The sequence below is a fragment of the Cryptomeria japonica genome, chromosome 3 (genome assembly GCF_030272615.1).
Source record: "Cryptomeria japonica chromosome 3, Sugi_1.0, whole genome shotgun sequence".
In the NCBI taxonomy this organism is placed as follows: Eukaryota; Viridiplantae; Streptophyta; class Pinopsida; order Cupressales; family Cupressaceae; genus Cryptomeria; species Cryptomeria japonica.
Window position 1 is genome coordinate 581,455,213 of NC_081407.1, and position 12,529 is coordinate 581,467,741.

The window sequence follows — 12,529 nt, forward strand, 5'->3', positions numbered from 1 at the left end:
CAAAGCCTATGATGATGCAGAGCGTTCATCCAAAGGCACTGTAGTGCTACCAATCCGAGTGGGCCTTGTGGTGAAACACATCATCTATCAAGTTCTAGACCTTCCTCTGTCATACAATCTATTGTTAGGAAGACCTTGGATACATGCCATGCAAGCCGTTCCATCCACCTACCATCAGTGTATCAAGTTCCCGGATAATGGTGTAGAGATCAGAATCCTGGGCGATGCAAACCCCTTTGAATATTGTCATAATATAAGTCATCAACCAGAGATTACCGTTCCTAACAATAGAGAAGCCATCTCCTCCACATCATACATAAGTCCAACCTCTCTTTCTAGTTCAAGCACCACTATACCCAAGCAAGAGAAGCTCAAAATGAAAATAGCAGAGGAAGGTCCTGGGGAATACAATCTTAGCCAGCTCTTTTGTGTGGGACAAATGCCTACTTCTCCTAGAACTCATAGTAAACCTCAACGGTTACTTCAAAAACCACTGATCAATCCAGCATGTCCTTTAACGCCATTCATCCTAGGAAAGAGTCAAGAAGAAGAAATAAGAGATGAGGACTTAGTAGAATGGATCTATAAAGATCCCATCACCACCGATACTCTGCAAGCTAAGCTTCCCACATATCAGTATGGAAAAGGCCTTCTCATGATGCAAAGAATGGGATATGATGGTCAAAGTGCTTTAGGGAATTGTAAACAAGGAAGACATGAACCACTGTAGCTGGAATTAAAGCCCAAGGATAATACAGGACTAGGCTTTCAAAAGGAGATCCTTCCTAAGCTCAGATTCAAAGGAAAACCCAGCAAACCACTATATCAACCTATTACAAAGAGGTCACCTTTGCTTATAAAAGCAACATCAAACACCATGACAACTGCCCCATCGAGGCTAAAAATCTCAACACAACCATCTACAATACCCATCATCCCACCAATCAAACCAGTGATCCCATCAGCAGTAGCAATAACATTAATAGCACCATTAGAAGCAACAACTGTATCAGAACCCACAATAGTATCTACGAGACCAACATTTCCAACAGAAGTAGCAGAGTCAACACTATCGATACTCCTCGTATCGGATTCATTGATCCCCATAATCCTTCTTGCAACACTGATCATTTCATGTACAAAACCAATCACACCTGCAGTGTTTAACTCAAAGGACATCCCAGTATGGTATAGTAATCAGATACTGGAAAGTGACTCAGAGACCGACTCACATGAGTGGGAATTTGATTCCATACAGCTTAATATTTCAGATGAGGAAGACACATCACTACCTCCACCTTGCAAAGACATCCCTATTTACGAAGAAGCACAGATAAAGACCTCTTGGGTTCCTGAGCTGGAAAATTCTTCCATAGACCCTACGTCACATCCTACGCTTGATTTTGACAGGGAGAGTACCATCAACGACCTTCACCACAATGTCTTAACCCTCACTGACACGTCTCACGAACTTAACCTAATCGATGAGGTAATGCCCATTATCCATCCCGAACTCATCAAATGGAACCAACCTAATCCCCCATGTCTTGACCTTTTCCAAAACGATGAGGCGATCATTGACTTTTTGGAACTACGGGATAACATACCAAGCGAGGATCACAAAGCCGGATTGGCCATTGAACTTAATAGCGCAACATACTTCAAGGTGGATGCCAAACCTTTCAAGTGCAAAAATATAACAATAAAACATGGATCTTCCAGTGAAAACCACACTGTGGCACTGTTTGATCCCACAAAAGTAAAAAGAAAGAGCGTATCCAATGGTGAAAACCTCTCTGAGGCGCTGGAGGATGAAAGGTTTGACATTCTCCCTTCTAGTACACAACATGAATGATCAACAATTCTCATTGAAGAGACAAAAGAATACAACGTGGGGACTCCTAACACGCCTCACCATATACATCTGGCATCTCTTTTAACTCCAGAGGAACAACCTAAGTTTGTAATGTTCTTCCAGAAGCGTCAGATCAACTTTGCATGGTCATATGCAAAGATGCCTGGGCTTGATCCGGATTTAGTCATGCATCACCTCACCGTAGCAGAAGGAGCCAAACCTGTTAGGCAGAAACTTCGCAAGATGCATCCTCAAATTGTAGTACTAGTCAAAGCAGAACTTAAGAAGCTCCTAGATGTTGGTTTCATTAGACCAATTGATTATGCAGATTGGATATCCAATATTGTGCCTGTCGGCAAACCAATTGGGGGCATTTGTCTCTGTACTGACTTTAGATATTTGAACAAAGAACGTCCTAAAGATGACTTCCCCTTACCCAACATTGACATCATAGTGGACCTAATAGTAGGACATGCCATGCTTTCACTCATGGATGGTTTTTCAGGATACAATCAGATAAAGATCGCCCCAGAAGATCAACATAAGACCGCCTTCACATGTCCATGGGGCATATACTACTGGAATGTAATGCCTTTCAGTCTCAAGAATGCAGGAGTGACAGGAGCGACCTATCAACGAGCAATGACCACCATCTTCCATGACATGATGCATACTATAATGGAAGATTATGTTGATGACTTACTAGTAAAATCACTAACAAGAGAAGGTCATCTAGACATATTAGATAAAATCTTTGACAGACTAGAATAATATCATGTTCGACTCAACCCAAATAAATGTGTCTTTGGATTAACCTCAAGGAAGCTTCTGGGATACATCGTCTCAAGCAAAGGTATTGAGGTCGATCCAGCAAAGGTCAAAGCAATCATGGACATGCCACCTCCAAAGAACATCAGTCAGCTAAGGACATTACAAGGATGACTTCATTCTATCCAAAGATTCATAGCACAACTGGCAGATAAGTGTCACCCCTTTACACACCTGTTACACAAGAACATCCGCTTTAAATGGGATACCAGATGCCAACAAGCATTCTAGATGGTTAAAGACCATCTCATGAATACACCATTGCTGATTCCACCAAATCCAAGTAGGCCTTTACTACTCTATATATCAGCAACAAATACAACATTAGGTGTACTATTGGCACAACACAATGCAGAAGGGAAAGAGTGTGCTGTTTACTACATCTCTCGCACACTAGTTGGCTATGAACTCAATTACACACCTATTGAGCGAGCTTGCTTAGCAGTAATCTTGGCAGCCACTAAACTGAGACACTATCTATTGACACAAAAAGTACAGTTAATTGCAAAAATTGATCCACTCAAATACTTACTCAGTAAAGCAGCATTGACAGGCCGCTTGGCCAAATGGGTGATGATTCTAAGTGAATTTGACATCGAGTATGTGGACCATAAGGCTATCAAAGGTCAAGTCATTGTAGATCAGCTGGCCAATGCACCACTCGTAGGTGATCATCCTCTCATTTCCAATTTTCCAGATAAAGAGATATTCATGATCACAGCAGTACAACCATGGAAGCTATACTTTGATGGTTCATACACTAGGCATGGCTCGGGGGAAGGCATTCTGTTTATCACACCTCAAGGTGACATCATCCCGAAATCTTACAAACTCACATTTCCATGCACCAACAACATAGCAGAGTATGAGGCCTTGATCATAGGACTCAGGCTAGCCATACAATGGAAGTTACAAGAACTACAAGTATATGGTGACTCCCAACTGGTCATTCGACAAGCAACATATGAATATCAGACAAAGGATGACAAATTCATGCCGTACAAACAAATGGTGGACAAATTAAAGTCATCATTCACTACTATCACCTTTGAGTAGATACCTAGAGATCAGAATCAAGCTATCGATGCTATGGCTACCATTGCATCTCTCCTAGATCTTCCACATAATTCAACACGCTATGAGTTCTTGGTCGAACAGCTTTGGATTCCCGCTTATGATATCCCTGAATCTGAGATGATATGTCACCTTATTGGTTCCGAATCCCCATGGTAGGGTGAGTGCTATGCCTACCTCTGCGATCACACACTTCCTCCTAACCAATCAAATAACCAACGTAAAACCTTCATTTGGCAAACCGCTCGATATACCATTATTGCTGAAACCCTATATTGACGTAGTCTTGATGGTACTCTCCTTTGATGTCTGGAACATGATGAGATAACAAAGGCCTTGGAAGAGGTACATGAAGGAATTTGTGGAACTCATGTAAGTGGTCTATCACTTGCCAAGAAACTCCTGCGCACTAGATACTATTGGCCATCTATGGAAAAAGACTCATACTACTTTGTTAGAAAGTGCAAGAAATGTCAAGTTTATGGAGACCTGATACATGCAGCATCATGGGATTTGCAACCAATCACAACACCATGGCCTTTTTGTCAATGGGGCCTTGACCTTGTAGGTAAAATCCATCCATCTTCATCCAATGACCACAAATTCATTATTACCGCCACTAAATACTTCACAAAGTGGATCGAAGTTGTTCCACTTACCCAAGTCACTGACAAGTAGATCGCCTCATTCATCCTTAATTACATCATCTGCTAGTATGGTGTACCCATGTCCATCATCACAGATAACAGTCTTCCTTTCAAAAATCAGGATGTCCGTTAGCTCTGTGAGAAATTTCACATCCAACACCGCTTTTCCACTCCCTATTACCCACAAGGCAATGGTCAGGTCGAAGCATCAAACAAGAACATATGAAGAATCCTCAAGAAAATAGTCAATGATGCCGGTCGTGATTGGCACGTTCAATTGAATCCAGCACTATGGGCGTATCGAACTAGCATTCGAACCCCTACAGGCGCAACTCCGTACTCACTAGTCTATGGCGCATAAGCTATCTTACCTATTGAGGTCGAGATACCATCACTACAAGTTTCCTTGCACAATCTCATCGATGATGAAGCATATAGAGTATCACATCTTCAGGACTTAGAGCTACTTGATGAGAAATGACAAGCTGCATACAATCACGTCAAAGCCTATCTTTAGTGCATGAGCATAAGCTATAATCATTGGGTTAGACCTTGTACATTTTAGGTAGGTGATCTTGTTCTTAGGGAAAATCCTCGTAACCAACCAAACAGAGAACATTGGGGAAAGTTTGAATCAAACTGGCTGGGTCCATATGTTATCACTGCTGTATTTGGGTCCGTGGCATATCAGTTGGCTACTTCAGAAGGAGAACCGCTAGCAGATCCAATCAACAACATGCACCTTAAAAAGTTTTATACATGAGCTGGACAAAGCATCAGGCTCCCATATATACCAGCAAAAACACGAAAAACATTAAGATAAATGACCTGAAGAAAATACAAAAACATCAAAATACTAAAGAAAAAATCATGCATCCAAACAGTGAACAACCACTCCGATGGCACCTTGGATAAGTACGATGGTAAAAACCTAGCAAACAGGTGCCACTCATAAAGGCTATGGCTCCATTGTCTTTCAGTCTTGTTGCGATCACATTCACTACATTAACTCATCCATCCATCCAAACCATGGCTCATTATTGATCTACAATTAAGGATAGTACTTCATGCGTCTTGCATCCCGCTTTTTCAGAGTCATGTCTAGAAATTGGGGGCAATGCCCTTAACCTGTTTGATGGAAGTAGATACTACATTGATTTGTGATTCACTGAGTTCTTCATTTCAAAACTATCTCACAAAATCTAAAAACATTTAAAACAATCATCAAAATACAAAAACATTGGAAAATCGTCTCACAAAATACCAAAACAGTGGAAAGCAATCGTCAAAAATCCAAAAACATTGAAAAACTATCTCACAAAATCAAAAAACATCAGAAAACATCAAAAATCAATCAAAAACATGACAAAAACCTTGTACATACATTTTTCAAAGCAGATACCAAACAAACAATGTGGAATACTCCAACAATGACCACTTATTACATTTAACCAAACAATCAACATCAACACTCAAATTGCCTTCAACAAGGATGCATCCTTCCTTACCAAAACAAAGACAAAACGACATTTTGTTTGACAAGAAAATTCTGTTTAAGCTATCAAATACTTGGTTGATTTGTGGGTTATTTATTCATATCAGGTTCCTACAACATTTTTTGTGTATCTTCTGCGCATTATTCCGATGAAGTAACTAGGGGATGTACTAATGGTGTCTACATTGGAAGTTCACTAAGCTATGTGATCATAGGCAAAATACACTCATAGATCACTATGGCTTGCTGACTACAACATATACCTCGACCATATGAGCATGAACCATTACCAAGGATCCATATTATTTATTCTTTATATATGCTGTTTGCTTACAGGTACAATGCTCTTTCTTTGGTTCCTCCTACCACATCCAAACTGGATAAAGGTTTTTATCTCTTATTATAGTATGAACTTGTCTCAGGATATGATCAGCCCAAGATCAAGGAGGACGATCCAAGTCATGCAGGAAAGGAGATGATCCTTATTTGTTCCACAAACAATACTCATGTCAACTTGACCCATTATATCAAGTTGTTTGTATTAATTTGCTATATCAAAATCCATGTAAGGAATACTCAGGTCATCTTGAATCATTATGTCAAGTTGCTTGTATTTTCTTACAACATTTTAAAGCTCTATGATGAAAAATAAAGCACTATGGATCGTCATTTCATCTCATCTGTTTATATTGCATTTTGTTGCATACCATCCATCCATTTACTCATTTATTTAAATGATTTTGCATGCAAGTGTAAACAAAGTTAAATATGAGGAGTTATGCAAAAATTGAGTTGGTTTTGGATACAATCATGACAGAGTACTTTGATACATCATCAAGTGCATCATGCAAAGTCTAAAACAACCTTGCATTCATATATCATCATCCCATCATCATTTCATTACATTTAGTCACATTTGCATTACTCTTTAGCTATTCATTAACATGCATTTAAATATCATTTAGTTGCACCTACCCCATATAGTTCATTCTCATTTTACTTGCATTAGTATCATTGTATCCTTTCATTATTACCCTCATAACATTTTAGATTCACTTACATAGATAATTGTCCTTATTTGCATTTCCTACCATGATTAACTCATTACTATACATTCATTTAACATCCGTTAGTGATCATCATTTATCATCATTTTCATACTTATGTATCATACATTTGTTTAGGTTTCCATAGTTGCATACATTCATTTATCTATCCATTAGTTAAAGTGCATTTATTCATCCATTTTAGTATATCCTTATACTCATTTTGTCTCACTTAGGATTCATTAGATTACATTCATTATCCCTCTTAATTGCATTAAGGTGCAGTAATTCATTAAACATGAGTTGCATTATAATCACATTATCATTTTACTTCCTCATATTTTGAAATTTAGAAATCATCATTAAACATTTGTACTGTACATTTTGTTTATCGACATATACATTCATTTTTAAACCATCTAGATGCATATTCATAATAAATCATTCATTCAAAAGCATTGCATTAACATCATTGCATATCATTATCTCATCATTATAACGAACAAACTACTATCTATACCATCAAAAATCATCATTTTTTATGCATACATAAACATCATGGCATTGCATACATCCGACATTCTATCCCAAAAACATCAAAATGCACACATATATCAACCTGCATCCACATGTTAGCATCCAACATCATACATCAATGCATATAGACATCATGTAAGAATAAATCATCGTAACACATGCATATAGGAATCATCTCATAAACACATACATATAGCAAAGAACAAGTATCCATCTAAGCATAAACTCCATACATATCAAAATGCATATCATCAAAATATGGGATCTCCTCATATATACCATCTCATGTATCAAAGTACAATGAAGTCTACAAAATCGGCTACCAAAAGCCATCCAAGACATAGTCCAAAATGATAATATAAATACATGCATGCAAAATGCTCTCTCAGATGCCACTCTAACCAGATGCTGCACCACCATCACCACCTACTCCCCCACTAGTCCCTGCACCATCCGATCTATCTCTCTGTGGAGGCCCCATCAAACCCCCATTAGCTCCTGCACCACCTAACCTATCTCTCCATAGAGGATCCATCACACCCCCACTGCTCTGCATCCTCTAAGACTACTTTGATCTGGCTTGCCGCATCTGTGAATAACTCAGTGCCCGTTGACTAGATGGCACCTCCTGCTTATATAGGCCCCTCTAGTAATCCACCTCTGCACCTGCTCTTTGTATCTCCCTTGCCAAAGCCTCCACAGATGACCCCTATCCCGGTACTCCCTCCAAGGCCTGCACTCTCTCCTGCAACTGGATCACCCTGTCCATGGCCTGATCTCTCTCCTGCAGCACCTTCGTCAGCTCTGACTCTCATGCAAACAACTGCACATCTCTAGCTACAACCTCCACCTCTAGATTCTCCACCTGTGTCTCGGCTGCTGTAATTCAAGTCTGCAAATGTAATATCATATGATCCTAAAGATCTCCAGTGGCTCCCTCCCTTGTATCCATAGGTGCCTCGCCTGTAGCTCCCTCTCTAGTGGCTCGCTCCCCTCTATCCATCGGTACCTACCTCTCTCCCATACCTCTCCCACCCAATCTAACTCCTCCCTACATCAATGGTCCCTGTGATATCCGCAATGGAAAACTGCCTCTCCCTCTCCGCTGAACTCAACCACCACCACCACCTCCACCTTTGAATCCACCACCTCCACCATCCTTGCATCCTCCTCCTCCATCCCCCCCTCCTCCATCACCACCATCCCCTCTCCCTCTTCCATCTACTATAGGTCCTCGACCTTCTCTCCTCCTCCATCTCCGTCCCCTCTCCTCCTCAAAATCTGGAATCGACTCTGCTGGATCTGATATTTGAGGAATCGGATGAGCCGCCATATACTGCGTATATTCCTCTGACACCCCTGCATCTACCATCCTCGGCCATATATCCCATGGTCTCGCATGTAGCATCCAAAACTCTGCTAAAACCTGATCATAAGGTAGTACTGGCCCCCATACGTACCTCTCTCAGACCACCCTGGCATACTCCCCCGATCCCCTAGGCAATCTCTGCCATCGTCCAAACTATCTCAAAACTCTGCTAGACAACTGTCTCTCCACATGGTAGGCTGTCCTCCCAATGAGGAATCGGGTCATGAATACATATGGAAATGCCTCCGCATAATCCTCCCAGGGCTCACACTCAATATACAGTCTCCAGATCACTGCATCCAGATCATCCAGTGCTCGCCGCCACCACTCTAACTTCCCCAGGTGGGGCTGAATCATCATACCGCTATACATATACATATATGGTTGGTCGACTGCCCTAAATCTTAGACTAATTGGTTGGGTAACTGGTAGGTGCTCCCACACCCAAATATGCAGCAGCGTGACTCCCAGTGCCAATAAACCCCTCCCTTGGTATACTACCTCATGAAGCTCCTGATATAAGTGCGCTAGCACGGACGGTCCCCATGAAAATCAGGTCCCCTCGGTCATCATCTGCTCAATCACCTACCCCCAACCAACAACAAGTCCATGTGATCAACGATCTAGGCATAGGAGTCCCCCCAGAATCCTTGACAAAACTGCTGGTAATGGCTCGTACAATGCAACGATATCCTCCCAGGCTATCAAATCATCATCAATATAAACGTCCTCATCAAAGAATCTCTACACCGGTAGGGTCCCCCATGCTCTATCATATGTCACCAACTCACCTCGAATGGGAATATGCAGGATACACCATACATCCTCTAGTGTCACAGTCATCTCCCCCTGCACCAAGTGAAACGTGCATGTCTCACTATGCTAGCGCTCTGCCAATGCTGTAATCAAATCGTGATTCATCCGAATCACAAGCATATACATCATATCATACATCCCATTCACTGCAATGGAATCCACCTTGGCCTCTGTCAGCCGATCACGCAGCCCCTGTGTGGCGGGATGTCTCTCACGCAACTGTAAGACGCATAGATCCTCCTACACAAGTGCATGAGTCATCATCATCAGTTATTTTATTTCAAACTTTCTTAAGTTTAAACCTAGACTATCAACAGATACTTTGATCAAGTATCTTCGGGTCTCAACATGTAAGCAATCATGACACACCTAGACTTCAATAGACATTTATCCTAATGACCTAAGTCTCATCAGGGCTGCTATGGTTCAAAAAAACTCTCACTTCACATCTCCGTCCATCCATCATTGACATCCGGAGATTATTTGTTCAAACACTGGGGCATCTTTTTTTCTGAAGCGCTATCTCCTAACAATAGCGCCACTACCCTAACAAAAGCACTTAATCAACTTTGCAAAAGTGCTCAAACCACAAAAGCGCTACAGTAGCTATACAATAGCACTTCTTCACATCAATAGCGCTCAATTACCTCCTCAATAACGCTAAACCATCAATAGTGCTCAAACAACTATGCAATAGCGCTCATATTTACAAAAGTGCTCAAACTACTGCACAATAGCGCCATTGCAGTACAAAAAATCTAATTAAATCGACAAAAGCGTCAAAACACAATTTCAGTGCTATTGTCTCGACTCAACTTGGACCTAGCTAAAAAAACATCAAAAATGCATAAAAAACAAAAATTCAAATTCACATACCGATGGTCCATAGTCATCTGGCTGCTGGAATCGTCTGAATCGATCTAATTGATACTCTGCTACGGGTACCAGCATTCTGACTACTCCTTGCTCTTCCAAAAAGTCACTATCAGAGCTACAATTTCACTATGGTCGTGGATGCAAATGAGCCTGTTTTCACCCCTTTCTCCCCATATAAACCCTTCGCCGTACCCCTAATTTTTCCCCGCTTATCGCCGTGGTCCCCGTGAACTTCCCAAGCCTCCCATTTTTCCATTTTTTATCCGATATTTCTATTTTTCACCAGCATTGCTAAATTCTTCTCTTCTATCACCCTACCAATTTTCATTCTTTTTCGAGAGATTGCTCGATTTTTTGAAATTCTTCGGCCTATCTCTCGAGGGGGCATACCACCCATTAAATTAACATTTTATGGGGCATTTCTTCACACATATTTTTCTTTCTTTGAAACGATGCGATAAACCGCACCGTCTCAAAAAGGGGCAAATGTAGTCATATAAATCTGTCTAGTTTAATTAAATGAATATTTCCTATTTATTTGATTAAAAAATCACTAGCCATCAGTTAATTAAATTAATATTAATTAAGTCATCTTTAAAAATTCTCCTATTAATTAATTCATTCAACCAAATTCACAAATCAATTAAATGAATAAATCATATTTATTTCATTTAATCCCCTTTTCCTCTTTTAAATAAATTAAATAAAACATTTATTTTAATCATTTATCCCCCCCACTTGCATTTTCCTACAAATGCAATTTGCACACATTTATTGAAATAAATGAATTTTATTTTAATTAAAATCCTATTTTCCCTCACCCACCAAATCCACTTGCATTCCTAAAACCCCTTCTAGATTCTTCTAAACCCTTCCTAATTAACCTAATTCATCCCCTAATTATTGTCACATTCCTAAGCAACTTGGAGTCACTTCTCAAAGACTTCAAAGTCTTTAAAAAACATTTAATGCTTTGTGTGTTCAACAATCTAACCTCTAAAGTCTTCCAAAACCACTAATGGCTGTTACATGACCATTAATGGCTCTTACATAACCATTTATGGTTAATTCAACTTGCACTCATGTGTCTCCTCAAGCATTTATTGCTTTGACCATGGTTATCCCTTTTGCCTTTGCACAAGAGTTTATCCATTGGATAAAAACTTTATTCTTGGAATAAAGAATTTATTCACTCAACCTAACCTTGACCTTAACTCCCAAGTTAACTCTCAGGTCATGTCAAGCATTTAATGCTTATTCCCTCTCCTCTCAACCTATCTCATATGGACACTTGTCATCTTGGGATTGGGTTGAAAGCCATCACATGGATTGAATATCATTCAATCCTGACCCTTATTGGGATTAGTCAATATCAACCATCCATTGCTCCATTTCTCCTATAAATAGAGCCCATTTCTTCATAATCCAGATCCTAAAAACTTGTATGCATCTAAGTTATAGAGAATTTTAGAGAGCATTTAGTATAAATCACTAATATCTTGTTATTTTGGCCTAAAATAAATCATTTTAGTATCATAGCATCTAATATTAGCTTTTATTCACATTTGCATAGCATTTGGAGTAATCATCTACAATCTTGAACCTCCATAAGCATCCATAGTGCAAAAAGTTGCTGAGAGCTACACTAGTTTGGAACTTGGAGAGGAGAGGAACAAAGGAGAAGGAGCTAAGAGCATGGTAGAAGGCATTTGGAGATGTCTTCTTGCATTTACATTCATAGTTAAATGCTTTACTTTGTTTTTGGTGTCTCTTTTGATATGGCTGCTTAGATTAGTCTTTGATTGAATAACACTAACTTTGATAATTGTTTCTTGTGTTTTTTGTGTGTTATTCCACCACAGGCTTAAGTCTAACCTTCCCCCATTTCGCAGAGCATCAACATCAAATTGTTTTCTTTTGTTGGATCACTAAAGAACAAATCACTGAAGTAGTATTGCAGAGCGTATTCATGGAATGAAAAAGAGT